We start from the raw sequence: 12,106 nt of genomic DNA on the forward strand, positions 1-12,106 counted from the left end.
CACCCCTTGAGGGTGAACGCTTGGCTGTTTCAAAATTCAGTTTTACTGGGGGGTTATAATGGACTTTTCAAGACCCACGTCTGGGCAACATTTGAAATCATTCCCCCCATTTCTCTCAGAAATGCCTATGGTTCGGGGAGTAGTTGCTCCACAATCTTTCTCTTCCACCAGTCAGTAGTATTTCCTTGAGAGCTGTTTACTATATTGAATCTTTGGAGGTAAATGTTCCTTTCATCTGCAAGCAGGCTCTTTTCAAGAATGTTTGCCATCATAGGCAGTGTAACTTTTCGCCCCCTACCTAGGCATTCTAATTCTCTTCCACCAAATCAAAGACATTGCCTCATTGTGCATATAATTGTGTGCCCGCCGTCCCCTGCTTTGTTATTGAGGCTGCCATCAATCGAATGACATCTGCCTGTGCCCAAGAGTAGTAGTACTGATGAGCATTAAACTGCAGCCTACTGATTAAAAAAGCACAAAAGATGAAAAAGTGCAAGGTCTACATAGGGTTCAAACCTGCAGTCTTCAGATCCAAAAGAAGGCATGTTATCTCTTTCACCAGGAGCCTTTTCACATGGGGCTTCTTTCTATAATTTTCAAGAGAGTTCTAAAAGGTGGGTGTCTCGAACAGTTGTTCCTAAAAATCCTGCACAACCAATTTTTTAGACCCCTGCGACCCGCATCTTGACCCTTGAAGTAAAACTATTTTCACTCCAGAAAACAAATGTTGTGAAGTTTTCCTCCCTTGTTCAAAAAGCTTAGGCTTGGGAAACATTCAAAGGTCAGGCTCATAGAATCCAGTACAATCATTAAACTTTCGACTAGCCACAGTTGCTATCACAGCCTCCTTACCACGGAACAATTGTTGGATACATCCCGCACCGGAATGTTAATCCTACAAGAAGACTGAGATAATTAAGAACTCAAGTGTAATTACCTGAAAAAAGGGACCGGCAACCCTTCCGAGCCAGATAGGAGTCGAACCTACAATCTTCTGATCCGTAGTCAGACGCGTTATCCATTGCGCCACTGGCCCCATATAAGAGCACTTTCCCCCTTGTCCTTCAGAGAGTGCTAGAGAATGCGCGCCCTCGCGTGTGTGTGTGTCTGTGTTTTAAAACGTCATTCTATCACAATATGTAACCACATTTACAACGCACACTGAAGCTGCAAGTGAACTTACCTGCCCCCCTGAAATTACGTTCTGTCAGGTTTTCGTAACTTACACCAATGACCCTAGGAGAGAAAAGGACACAAGTGCCAGACCAAGCAGACCCAGCAGCAAAGAAACATTTTGAATAAGCATTATTTTCTTACAGAGTCTGGTTCAACATCATCGTTTCCAGAGCTGTAAGGGGCTGAGCCTGAGGATTCCTTAGTAAGCAGGCCAGTACAACACTAAAGCGTTTATTATTCAAATACAGGTGAAAATTAAGACACCTTTTCATATGCTCTCTTTGCCCTGGAACCCACCACAACACCATCCCACTCCCACAAGCCATCACCTAGCCTACTGTGCAGCTGACTCACCTTTTCCATCAACGTTCCCCAGGAAGTGTGATGTCACAATGCTCTTTGCCTGTAGTCTGGACCATGAGCCTTTGCAACCTGGCGTAATGAAGATGCTTACAATGTGTGAAGATTTGGACCACAAATATAGGGAATAGAAGTGGATTGTTAGGCCTCATGCCTTATTGCCATGTGTCTCAGAATTGAATGCTTACTGGACCATCCAATCAGCGCTTTCAGGCCACCCTACGTCTGAAGACTGCAGATTCAGGGAGTGTATATACATTGAAGGCTCACCCATGAAGTGTGCTTGCTTCGGCGGCACATATACTAAAATTGGAACGATACAGAGAAGATTAGCATGGCCCCTGCGCAAGGATGACACGCAAATTCGTGAAGCGTTCCATATTTTTAACAGCTTTCGAGAGAGAAAGGTCCTTTGTTTGCAAGTCTTCTAGTAATAATAAAGCAACTTCCAGTGCCTTCCTTCCCATTTGTATTTTTGAATTGGCCGCCCCTCAACATTCTTAAGGTGTTAACCGCTCCTGCAGGCCAATGCCAGTGCCCAGCTGCATTTAGCAAGGAAGACTTCAGCACTTCAGTGACCTTTCTTTCTATTTTCCAGCCTCCCTGTCATTATCCTTTACCCCGTCCCCCAACTCTATACTGTTGCAAGTGACGCATTGCTTTGTGGGAAGCTGGGCAGAGCAGAGAGAAGGGCAGGGCCTATGCAAATGAGGGCCTCTGGGCCATATGGGGACCCCCTTTTCAGCAGGACTGCTAAAGTCAGCCTTGCCACCAGATTGCTTGGTGAAGCTGGAAATACCAGGCCAGGTGAGGCACCGGGTTCTATCGGTCCATTGAGGACCCATTGGGCCGGCCTCCCTCAGTTTCTGAGGTCCAAGAAATGTTCACCCTGCAACCTTTTAGAGAGGTTTTGGCCGATCGTGGCCGATCGGGGATGAGAGGGGCAGAAGGCAGAAAGAGCACAATGCTCTTGAAGCTGCCCTAATCCACCTCTCTCCCCGCCTTGGGTTCCATCTGGGTGTGTCAGGTGTTGGCCCATGGATAACAAGGAACTGGCTCAGTGCATTATGATTCTCACAAAATTAAAAGGGCCATCTGTCAAGTGCTAACACAAACACACTACACACTCTGGCACACATCTGTGTTAACAACCTTGATACCTTGTTTGAAGGATCAAGGACCCCTGTTGAAATCCCAGACCAGCACACCCCTTGAGGGTGAACGCTTGGCTGTTTCAAAATTCAGTTTTACTGGGGGGTTATGATGGACTTTTCAAGACCCACGTCTGGGCAACATTTGAAATCATTCCCCCCATTTCTCTCAGAAATGCCTATGGTTCGGGGAGTAGTTGCTCCACAATCTTTCTCTTCCACCAGTCAGTAGTATTTCCTTGAGAGCTGTTTACTATATTGAATCTTTGGAGGTAAATGTTCCTTTCATCTGCAAGCAGGCTCTTTTCAAGAATGTTTGCCATCATAGGCAGTGTAACTTTTCGCCCCCTACCTAGGCATTCTAATTCTCTTCCACCAAATCAAAGACATTGCCTCATTGTGCATATAATTGTGTGCCCGCCGTCCCCTGCTTTGTTATTGAGGCTGCCATCAATCGAATGACATCTGCCTGTGCCCAAGAGTAGTAGTACTGATGAGCATTAAACTGCAGCCTACTGATTAAAAAAGCACAAAAGATGAAAAAGTGCAAGGTCTACATAGGGTTCAAAGCTGCAGTCTTCAGATCCAAAAGAAGGCATGTTATCTCTTTCACCAGGAGCCTTTTCACATGGGGCTTCTTTCTATAATTTTCAAGAGAGTTCTAAAAGGTGGGTGTCTTGAACAGTTGTTCCTAAAAATCCTGCACAACCAATTTTTTAGACCCCTGCGACCCGCATCTTGACCCTTGAAGTAAAACTATTTTCACTCCAGAAAACAAATGTTGTGAAGTTTTCCTCCCTTGTTCAAAAAGCTTAGGCTTGGGAAACATTCAAAGGTCAGGCTCATAGAATCCAGTACAATCATTAAACTTTCGACTAGCCACAGTTGCTATCACAGCCTCCTTACCACGGAACAATTGTTGGATACATCCCGCACCGGAATGTTAATCCTACAAGAAGACTGAGATAATTAAGAACTCAAGTGTAATTACCTGAAAAAAGGGACCGGCAACCCTTCCGAGCCAGATAGGAGTCGAACCTACAATCTTCTGATCCGTAGTCAGACGCGTTATCCATTGCGCCACTGGCCCCATATAAGAGCACTTTCCCCCTTGTCCTTCAGAGAGTGCTAGAGAATGCGCGCCCTCGCGTGTGTGTGTGTCTGTGTTTTAAAACGTCATTCTATCACAATATGTAACCACATTTACAACGCACACTGAAGCTGCAAGTGAACTTACCTGCCCCCCTGAAATTACGTTCTGTCAGGTTTTCGTAACTTACACCAATGACCCTAGGAGAGAAAAGGACACAAGTGCCAGACCAAGCAGACCCAGCAGCAAAGAAACATTTTGAATAAGCATTATTTTCTTACAGAGTCTGGTTCAACATCATCGTTTCCAGAGCTGTAAGGGGCTGAGCCTGAGGATTCCTTAGTAAGCAGGCCAGTACAACACTAAAGCGTTTATTATTCAAATACAGGTGAAAATTAAGACACCTTTTCATATGCTCTCTTTGCCCTGGAACCCACCACAACACCATCCCACTCCCACAAGCCATCACCTAGCCTACTGTGCAGCTGACTCACCTTTTCCATCAACGTTCCCCAGGAAGTGTGATGTCACAATGCTCTTTGCCTGTAGTCTGGACCATGAGCCTTTGCAACCTGGCGTAATGAAGATGCTTACAATGTGTGAAGATTTGGACCACAAATATAGGGAATAGAAGTGGATTGTTAGGCCTCATGCCTTATTGCCATGTGTCTCAGAATTGAATGCTTACTGGACCATCCAATCAGCGCTTTCAGGCCACCCTACGTCTGAAGACTGCAGATTCAGGGAGTGTATATACATTGAAGGCTCACCCATGAAGTGTGCTTGCTTCGGCGGCACATATACTAAAATTGGAACGATACAGAGAAGATTAGCATGGCCCCTGCGCAAGGATGACACGCAAATTCGTGAAGCGTTCCATATTTTTAACAGCTTTCGAGAGAGAAAGGTCCTTTGTTTGCAAGTCTTCTAGTAATAATAAAGCAACTTCCAGTGCCTTCCTTCCCATTTGTATTTTTGAATTGGCCGCCCCTCAACATTCTTAAGGTGTTAACCGCTCCTGCAGGCCAATGCCAGTGCCCAGCTGCATTTAGCAAGGAAGACTTCAGCACTTCAGTGACCTTTCTTTCTATTTTCCAGCCTCCCTGTCATTATCCTTTACCCCGTCCCCCAACTCTATACTGTTGCCAGTGACGCATTGCTTTGTGGGAAGCTGGGCAGAGCAGAGAGAAGGACAGGGCCTATGCAAATGAGGGCCTCTGGGCCATATGGGGACCCCCTTTTCAGCAGGACTGCTAAAGTCAGCCTTGCCACCAGATTGCTTGGTGAAGCTGGAAATACCAGGCCAGGTGAGGCACCGGGTTCTATCGGTCCATTGAGGACCCATTGGGCCGGCCTCCCTCAGTTTCTGAGGTCCAAGAAATGTTCACCCTGCAACCTTTTAGAGAGGTTTTGGCCGATCGTGGCCAATCGGGGATGAGAGGGGCAGAAGGCAGAAACAGCACAATGCTCTTGAAGCTGCCCTAATCCACCTCTCTCCCCGCCTTGGGTTCCATCTGGGTGTGTCAGGTGTTGGCCCATGGATAACAAGGAACTGGCTCAGTGCATTATGATTCTCACAAAATTAAAAGGGCCATCTGTCAAGTGCTAACACAAACACACTACACACTCTGGCACACATCTGTGTTAACAACCTTGATACCTTGTTTGAAGGATCAAGGACCCCTGTTGAAATCCCAGACCAGCACACCCCTTGAGGGTGAACGCTTGGCTGTTTCAAAATTCAGTTTTACTGGGGGGTTATAATGGACTTTTCAAGACCCACGTCTGGGCAACATTTGAAATCATTCCCCCCCATTTCTCTCAGAAATGCCTATGGTTCGGGGAGTAGTTGCTCCACAATCTTTCTCTTCCACCAGTCAGTAGTATTTCCTTGAGAGCTGTTTACTATATAGAATCTTTGGAGGTAAATGTTCCTTTCATCTGCAAGCAGGCTCTTTTCAAGAATGTTTGCCATCATAGGCAGTGTAACTTTTCGCCCCCTACCTAGGCATTCTAATTCTCTTCCACCAAATCAAAGACATTGCCTCATTGTGCATATAATTGTGTGCCCGCCCGTCCCCTGCTTTGTTATTGAGGCTGCCATCAATCGAATGACATCTGCCTGTGCCCAAGAGTAGTAGTACTGATGAGCATTAAACTGCAGCCTACTGATTAAAAAAGCACAAAAGATGAAAAAGTGCAAGGTCTACATAGGGTTCAAACCTGCAGTCTTCAGATCCAAAAGAAGGCATGTTATCTCTTTCACCAGGAGCCTTTTCACATGGGGCTTCTTTCTATAATTTTCAAGAGAGTTCTAAAAGGTGGGTGTCTCGAACAGTTGTTCCTAAAAATCCTGCACAACCAATTTTTTAGACCCCTGCGACCCGCATCTTGACCCTTGAAGTAAAACTATTTTCACTCCAGAAAACAAATGTTGTGAAGTTTTCCTCCCTTGTTCAAAAAGCTTAGGCTTGGAAAACATTCAAAGGTCAGGCTCATAGAATCCAGTACAATCATTAAACTTTCGACTAGCCACAGTTGCTATCACAGCCTCCTTACCACGGAACAATTGTTGGATACATCCCGCACCGGAATGTTAATCCTACAAGAAGACTGAGATAATTAAGAACTCAAGTGTAATTACCTGAAAAAAGGGACCGGCAACCCTTCCGAGCCAGATAGGAGTCGAACCTACAATCTTCTGATCCGTAGTCAGACGCGTTATCCATTGCGCCACTGGCCCCATATAAGAGCACTTTCCCCCCTTGTCCTTCAGAGAGTGCTAGAGAATGCGCGCCCTCGCGTGTGTGTGTGTCTGTGTTTTAAAACGTCATTCTATCACAATATGTAACCACATTTACAACGCACACTGAAGCTGCAAGTGAACTTACCTGCCCCCCTGAAATTACGTTCTGTCAGGTTTTCGTAACTTACCACCAATGACCCTAGGAGAGAAAAGGACACAAGTGCCAGACCAAGCAGACCCAGCAGCAAAGAAACATTTTGAATAAGCATTATTTTCTTACAGAGTCTGGTTCAACATCATCGTTTCCAGAGCTGTAAGGGGCTGAGCCTGAGGATTCCTTAGTAAGCAGGCCAGTACAACACTAAAGCGTTTATTATTCAAATACAGGTGAAAATTAAGACACCTTTTCATATGCTCTCTTTGCCCTGGAACCCACCACAACACCATCCCACTCCCACAAGCCATCACCTAGCCTACTGTGCAGCTGACTCACCTTTTCCATCAACGTTCCCCAGGAAGTGTGATGTCACAATGCTCTTTGCCTGTAGTCTGGACCATGAGCCTTTGCAACCTGGCGTAATGAAGATGCTTACAATGTGTGAAGATTTGGACCACAAATATAGGGAATAGAAGTGGATTGTTAGGCCTCATGCCTTATTGCCATGGTGTCTCAGAATTGAATGCTTACTGGACCATCCAATCAGCGCTTTCAGGCCACCCTACGTCTGAAGACTGCAGATTCAGGGAGTGTATATACATTGAAGGCTCACCCATGTGCTTGCTTCGGCGGCACATATACTAAAATTGGAACGATACAGAGAAGATTAGCATGGCCCCTGCGCAAGGATGACACGCAAATTCGTGAAGCGTTCCATATTTTTAACAGCTTTCGAGAGAGAAAGGTCCTTTGTTTGCAAGTCTTCTAGTAATAATAAAGCAACTTCCAGTGCCTTCCTTCCCATTTGTATTTTTGAATTGGCCGCCCCTCAACATTCTTAAGGTGTTAACCGCTCCTGCAGGCCAATGCCAGTGCCCAGCTGCATTTAGCAAGGAAGACTTCAGCACTTCAGTGACCTTTCTTTCTATTTTCCAGCCTCCCTGTCATTATCCTTTACCCCGTCCCCCAACTCTATACTGTTGCAAGTGACGCATTGCTTTGTGGGAAGCTGGGCAGAGCAGAGAGAAGGGCAGGGCCTATGCAAATGAGGGCCTCTGGGCCATATGGGGACCCCCTTTTCAGCAGGACTGCTAAAGTCAGCCTTGCCACCAGATTGCTTGGTGAAGCTGGAAATACCAGGCCAGGTGAGGCACCGGGTTCTATCGGTCCATTGAGGACCCATTGGGCCGGCCTCCCTCAGTTTCTGAGGTCCAAGAAATGTTCACCCTGCAACCTTTTAGAGAGGTTTTGGCCGATCGTGGCCGATCGGGGATGAGAGGGGCAGAAGGCAGAAAGAGCACAATGCTCTTGAAGCTGCCCTAATCCACCTCTCTCCCCGCCTTGGGTTCCATCTGGGTGTGTCAGGTGTTGGCCCATGGATAACAAGGAACTGGCTCAGTGCATTATGATTCTCACAAAATTAAAAGGGCCATCTGTCAAGTGCTAACACAAACACACTACACACTCTGGCACACATCTGTGTTAACAACCTTGATACCTTGTTTGAAGGATCAAGGACCCCTGTTGAAATCCCAGACCAGCACACCCCTTGAGGGTGAACGCTTGGCTGTTTCAAAATTCAGTTTTACTGGGGGGTTATGATGGACTTTTCAAGACCCACGTCTGGGCAACATTTGAAATCATTCCCCCCATTTCTCTCAGAAATGCCTATGGTTCGGGGAGTAGTTGCTCCACAATCTTTCTCTTCCACCAGTCAGTAGTATTTCCTTGAGAGCTGTTTACTATATTGAATCTTTGGAGGTAAATGTTCCTTTCATCTGCAAGCAGGCTCTTTTCAAGAATGTTTGCCATCATAGGCAGTGTAACTTTTCGCCCCCTACCTAGGCATTCTAATTCTCTTCCACCAAATCAAAGACATTGCCTCATTGTGCATATAATTGTGTGCCCGCCGTCCCCTGCTTTGTTATTGAGGCTGCCATCAATCGAATCACATCTGCCTGTGCCCAAGAGTAGTAGTACTGATGAGCATTAAACTGCAGCCTACTGATTAAAAAAGCACAAAAGATGAAAAAGTGCAAGGTCTACATAGGGTTCAAACCTGCAGTCTTCAGATCCAAAAGAAGGCATGTTATCTCTTTCACCAGGAGCCTTTTCACATGGGGCTTCTTTCTATAATTTTCAAGAGAGTTCTAAAAGGTGGGTGTCTTGAACAGTTGTTCCTAAAAATCCTGCACAACCAATTTTTTAGACCCCTGCGACCCGCATCTTGACCCTTGAAGTAAAACTATTTTCACTCCAGAAAACAAATGTTGTGAAGTTTTCCTCCCTTGTTCAAAAAGCTTAGGCTTGGGAAACATTCAAAGGTCAGGCTCATAGAATCCAGTACAATCATTAAACTTTCGACTAGCCACAGTTGCTATCACAGCCTCCTTACCACGGAACAATTGTTGGATACATCCCGCACCGGAATGTTACTCCTACAAGAAGACTGAGATAATTAAGAACTCAAGTGTAATTACCTGAAAAAAGGGACCGGCAATCCTTCCGAGCCAGATAGGAGTCGAACCTACAATCTTCTGATCCGTAGTCAGACGCGTTATCCATTGCGCCACTGGCCCCATATAAGAGCACTTTCCCCCTTGTCCTTCAGAGAGTGCTAGAGAATGCGCGCCCTCGCGTGTGTGTGTGTCTGTGTTTTAAAACGTCATTCTATCACAATATGTAACCACATTTACAACGCACACTGAAGCTGCAAGTGAACTTACCTGCCCCCCTGAAATTACGTTCTGTCAGGTTTTCGTAACTTACACCAATGACCCTAGGAGAGAAAAGGACACAAGTGCCAGACCAAGCAGACCCAGCAGCAAAGAAACATTTTGAATAAGCATTATTTTCTTACAGAGTCTGGTTCAACATCATCGTTTCCAGAGCTGTAAGGGGCTGAGCCTGAGGATTCCTTAGTAAGCAGGCCAGTACAACACTAAAGCGTTTATTATTCAAATACAGGTGAAAATTAAGACACCTTTTCATATGCTCTCTTTGCCCTGGAACCCACCACAACACCATCCCACTCCCACAAGCCATCACCTAGCCTACTGTGCAGCTGACTCACCTTTTCCATCAACGTTCCCCAGGAAGTGTGATGTCACAATGCTCTTTGCCTGTAGTCTGGACCATGAGCCTTTGCAACCTGGCGTAATGAAGATGCTTACAATGTGTGAAGATTTGGACCACAAATATAGGGAATAGAAGTGGATTGTTAGGCCTCATGCCTTATTGCCATGTGTCTCAGAATTGAATGCTTACTGGACCATCCAATCAGCGCTTTCAGGCCACCCTACGTCTGAAGACTGCAGATTCAGGGAGTGTATATACATTGAAGGCTCACCCATGAAGTGTGCTTGCTTCGGCGGCACATATACTAAAATTGGAACGATACAGAGAAGATTAGCATGGCCCCTGCGCAAGGATGACACGCAAATTCGTGAAGCGTTCCATATTTTTAACAGCTTTCGAGAGAGAAAGGTCCTTTGTTTGCAAGTCTTCTAGTAATAATAAAGCAACTTCCAGTGCCTTCCTTCCCATTTGTATTTTTGAATTGGCCGCCCCTCAACATTCTTAAGGTGTTAACCGCTCCTGCAGGCCAATGCCAGTGCCCAGCTGCATTTAGCAAGGAAGACTTCAGCACTTCAGTGACCTTTCTTTCTATTTTCCAGCCTCCCTGTCATTATCCTTTACCCCGTCCCCCAACTCTATACTGTTGCAAGTGACGCATTGCTTTGTGGGAAGCTGGGCAGAGCAGAGAGAAGGGCAGGGCCTATGCAAATGAGGGCCTCTGGGCCATATGGGGACCCCCTTTTCAGCAGGACTGCTAAAGTCAGCCTTGCCACCAGATTGCTTGGTGAAGCTGGAAATACCAGGCCAGGTGAGGCACCGGGTTCTATCGGTCCATTGAGGACCCATTGGGCCGGCCTCCCTCAGTTTCTGAGGTCCAAGAAATGTTCACCCTGCAACCTTTTAGAGAGGTTTTGGCCGATCGTGGCCGATCGGGGATGAGAGGGGCAGAAGGCAGAAACAGCACAATGCTCTTGAAGCTGCCCTAATCCACCTCTCTCCCCGCCTTGGGTTCCATCTGGGTGTGTCAGGTGTTGGCCCATGGATAACAAGGAACTGGCTCAGTGCATTATGATTCTCACAAAATTAAAAGGGCCATCTGTCAAGTGCTAACACAAACACACTACACACTCTGGCACACATCTGTGTTAACAACCTTGATACCTTGTTTGAAGGATCAAGGACCCCTGTTGAAATCCCAGACCAGCACACCCCTTGAGGGTGAACGCTTGGCTGTTTCAAAATTCAGTTTTACTGGGGGGTTATGATGGACTTTTCAAGACCCACGTCTGGGCAACATTTGAAATCATTCCCCCCATTTCTCTCAGAAATGCCTATGGTTCGGGGAGTAGTTGCTCCACAATCTTTCTCTTCCACCAGTCAGTAGTATTTCCTTGAGAGCTGTTTACTATATTGAATCTTTGGAGGTAAATGTTCCTTTCATCTGCAAGCAGGCTCTTTTCAAGAATGTTTGCCATCATAGGCAGTGTAACTTTTCGCCCCCTACCTAGGCATTCTAATTCTCTTCCACCAAATCAAAGACATTGCCTCATTGTGCATATAATTGTGTGCCCGCCGTCCCCTGCTTTGTTATTGAGGCTGCCATCAATCGAATGACATCTGCCTGTGCCCAAGAGTAGTAGTACTGATGAGCATTAAACTGCAGCCTACTGATTAAAAAAGCACAAAAGATGAAAAAGTGCAAGGTCTACATAGGGTTCAAACCTGCAGTCTTCAGATCCAAAAGAAGGCATGTTATCTCTTTCACCAGGAGCCTTTTCACATGGGGCTTCTTTCTATAATTTTCAAGAGAGTTCTAAAAGGTGGGTGTCTTGAACAGTTGTTCCTAAAAATCCTGCACAACCAATTTTTTAGACCCCTGCGACCCGCATCTTGACCCTTGAAGTAAAACTATTTTCACTCCAGAAAACAAATGTTGTGAAGTTTTCCTCCCTTGTTCAAAAAGCTTAGGCTTGGGAAACATTCAAAGGTCAGGCTCATAGAATCCAGTACAATCATTAAACTTTCGACTAGCCACAGTTGCTATCACAGCCTCCTTACCACGGAACAATTGTTGGATACATCCCGCACCGGAATGTTACTCCTACAAGAAGACTGAGATAATTAAGAACTCAAGTGTAATTACCTGAAAAAAGGGACCGGCAATCCTTCCGAGCCAGATAGGAGTCGAACCTACAATCTTCTGATCCGTAGTCAGACGCGTTATCCATTGCGCCACTGGCCCCATATAAGAGCACTTTCCCCCTTGTCCTTCAGAGAGTGCTAGAGAATGCGCGCCCTCGCGTGTGTGTGTGTCTGTGTTTTAAAACGTCATTCTATCACAATATGTA

The 12,106-nt window shown here is 46.0% G+C and overlaps 9 non-coding genes across 9 annotated transcripts; 4 read left to right on the forward strand and 5 right to left on the reverse strand.

The window, feature by feature from the left end:
- Positions 1–963: 963 nt before the first annotated feature.
- TRNAR-ACG (transfer RNA arginine (anticodon ACG)) lies at positions 964–1,036 on the reverse strand. Its single transcript has one exon. It is a non-coding gene; the product is annotated as a tRNA-Arg (tRNA).
- A 779-nt stretch (positions 1,037–1,815) lies between these two features.
- On the forward strand, positions 1,816–1,922 carry LOC138278257 (U6 spliceosomal RNA). Its single transcript, XR_011200642.1, has one exon. It is a non-coding gene; the product is annotated as a U6 spliceosomal RNA (small nuclear RNA).
- Positions 1,923–3,704: 1,782 nt separating this feature from the next.
- Positions 3,705–3,777, reverse strand: TRNAR-ACG (transfer RNA arginine (anticodon ACG)). The gene has a single exon. It is a non-coding gene; the product is annotated as a tRNA-Arg (tRNA).
- Positions 3,778–4,556: 779 nt separating this feature from the next.
- Positions 4,557–4,663, forward strand: LOC138278258 (U6 spliceosomal RNA). The gene has a single exon (XR_011200643.1). It is a non-coding gene; the product is annotated as a U6 spliceosomal RNA (small nuclear RNA).
- A 1,784-nt stretch (positions 4,664–6,447) lies between these two features.
- TRNAR-ACG (transfer RNA arginine (anticodon ACG)) lies at positions 6,448–6,520 on the reverse strand. Its single transcript has one exon. It is a non-coding gene; the product is annotated as a tRNA-Arg (tRNA).
- Positions 6,521–7,297: 777 nt separating this feature from the next.
- On the forward strand, positions 7,298–7,404 carry LOC138278259 (U6 spliceosomal RNA). The gene has a single exon (XR_011200644.1). It is a non-coding gene; the product is annotated as a U6 spliceosomal RNA (small nuclear RNA).
- A 1,782-nt stretch (positions 7,405–9,186) lies between these two features.
- TRNAR-ACG (transfer RNA arginine (anticodon ACG)) lies at positions 9,187–9,259 on the reverse strand. The gene has a single exon. It is a non-coding gene; the product is annotated as a tRNA-Arg (tRNA).
- Positions 9,260–10,038: 779 nt separating this feature from the next.
- Positions 10,039–10,145, forward strand: LOC138278260 (U6 spliceosomal RNA). The gene has a single exon (XR_011200645.1). It is a non-coding gene; the product is annotated as a U6 spliceosomal RNA (small nuclear RNA).
- A 1,782-nt stretch (positions 10,146–11,927) lies between these two features.
- Positions 11,928–12,000, reverse strand: TRNAR-ACG (transfer RNA arginine (anticodon ACG)). Its single transcript has one exon. It is a non-coding gene; the product is annotated as a tRNA-Arg (tRNA).
- Between the last annotated feature and the right edge of the window lie 106 nt (positions 12,001–12,106).

This window comes from Pleurodeles waltl, unplaced genomic scaffold, assembly GCF_031143425.1.
Source record: "Pleurodeles waltl isolate 20211129_DDA unplaced genomic scaffold, aPleWal1.hap1.20221129 scaffold_432, whole genome shotgun sequence".
NCBI lineage: Eukaryota > Metazoa > Chordata > Amphibia > Caudata > Salamandridae > Pleurodeles > Pleurodeles waltl.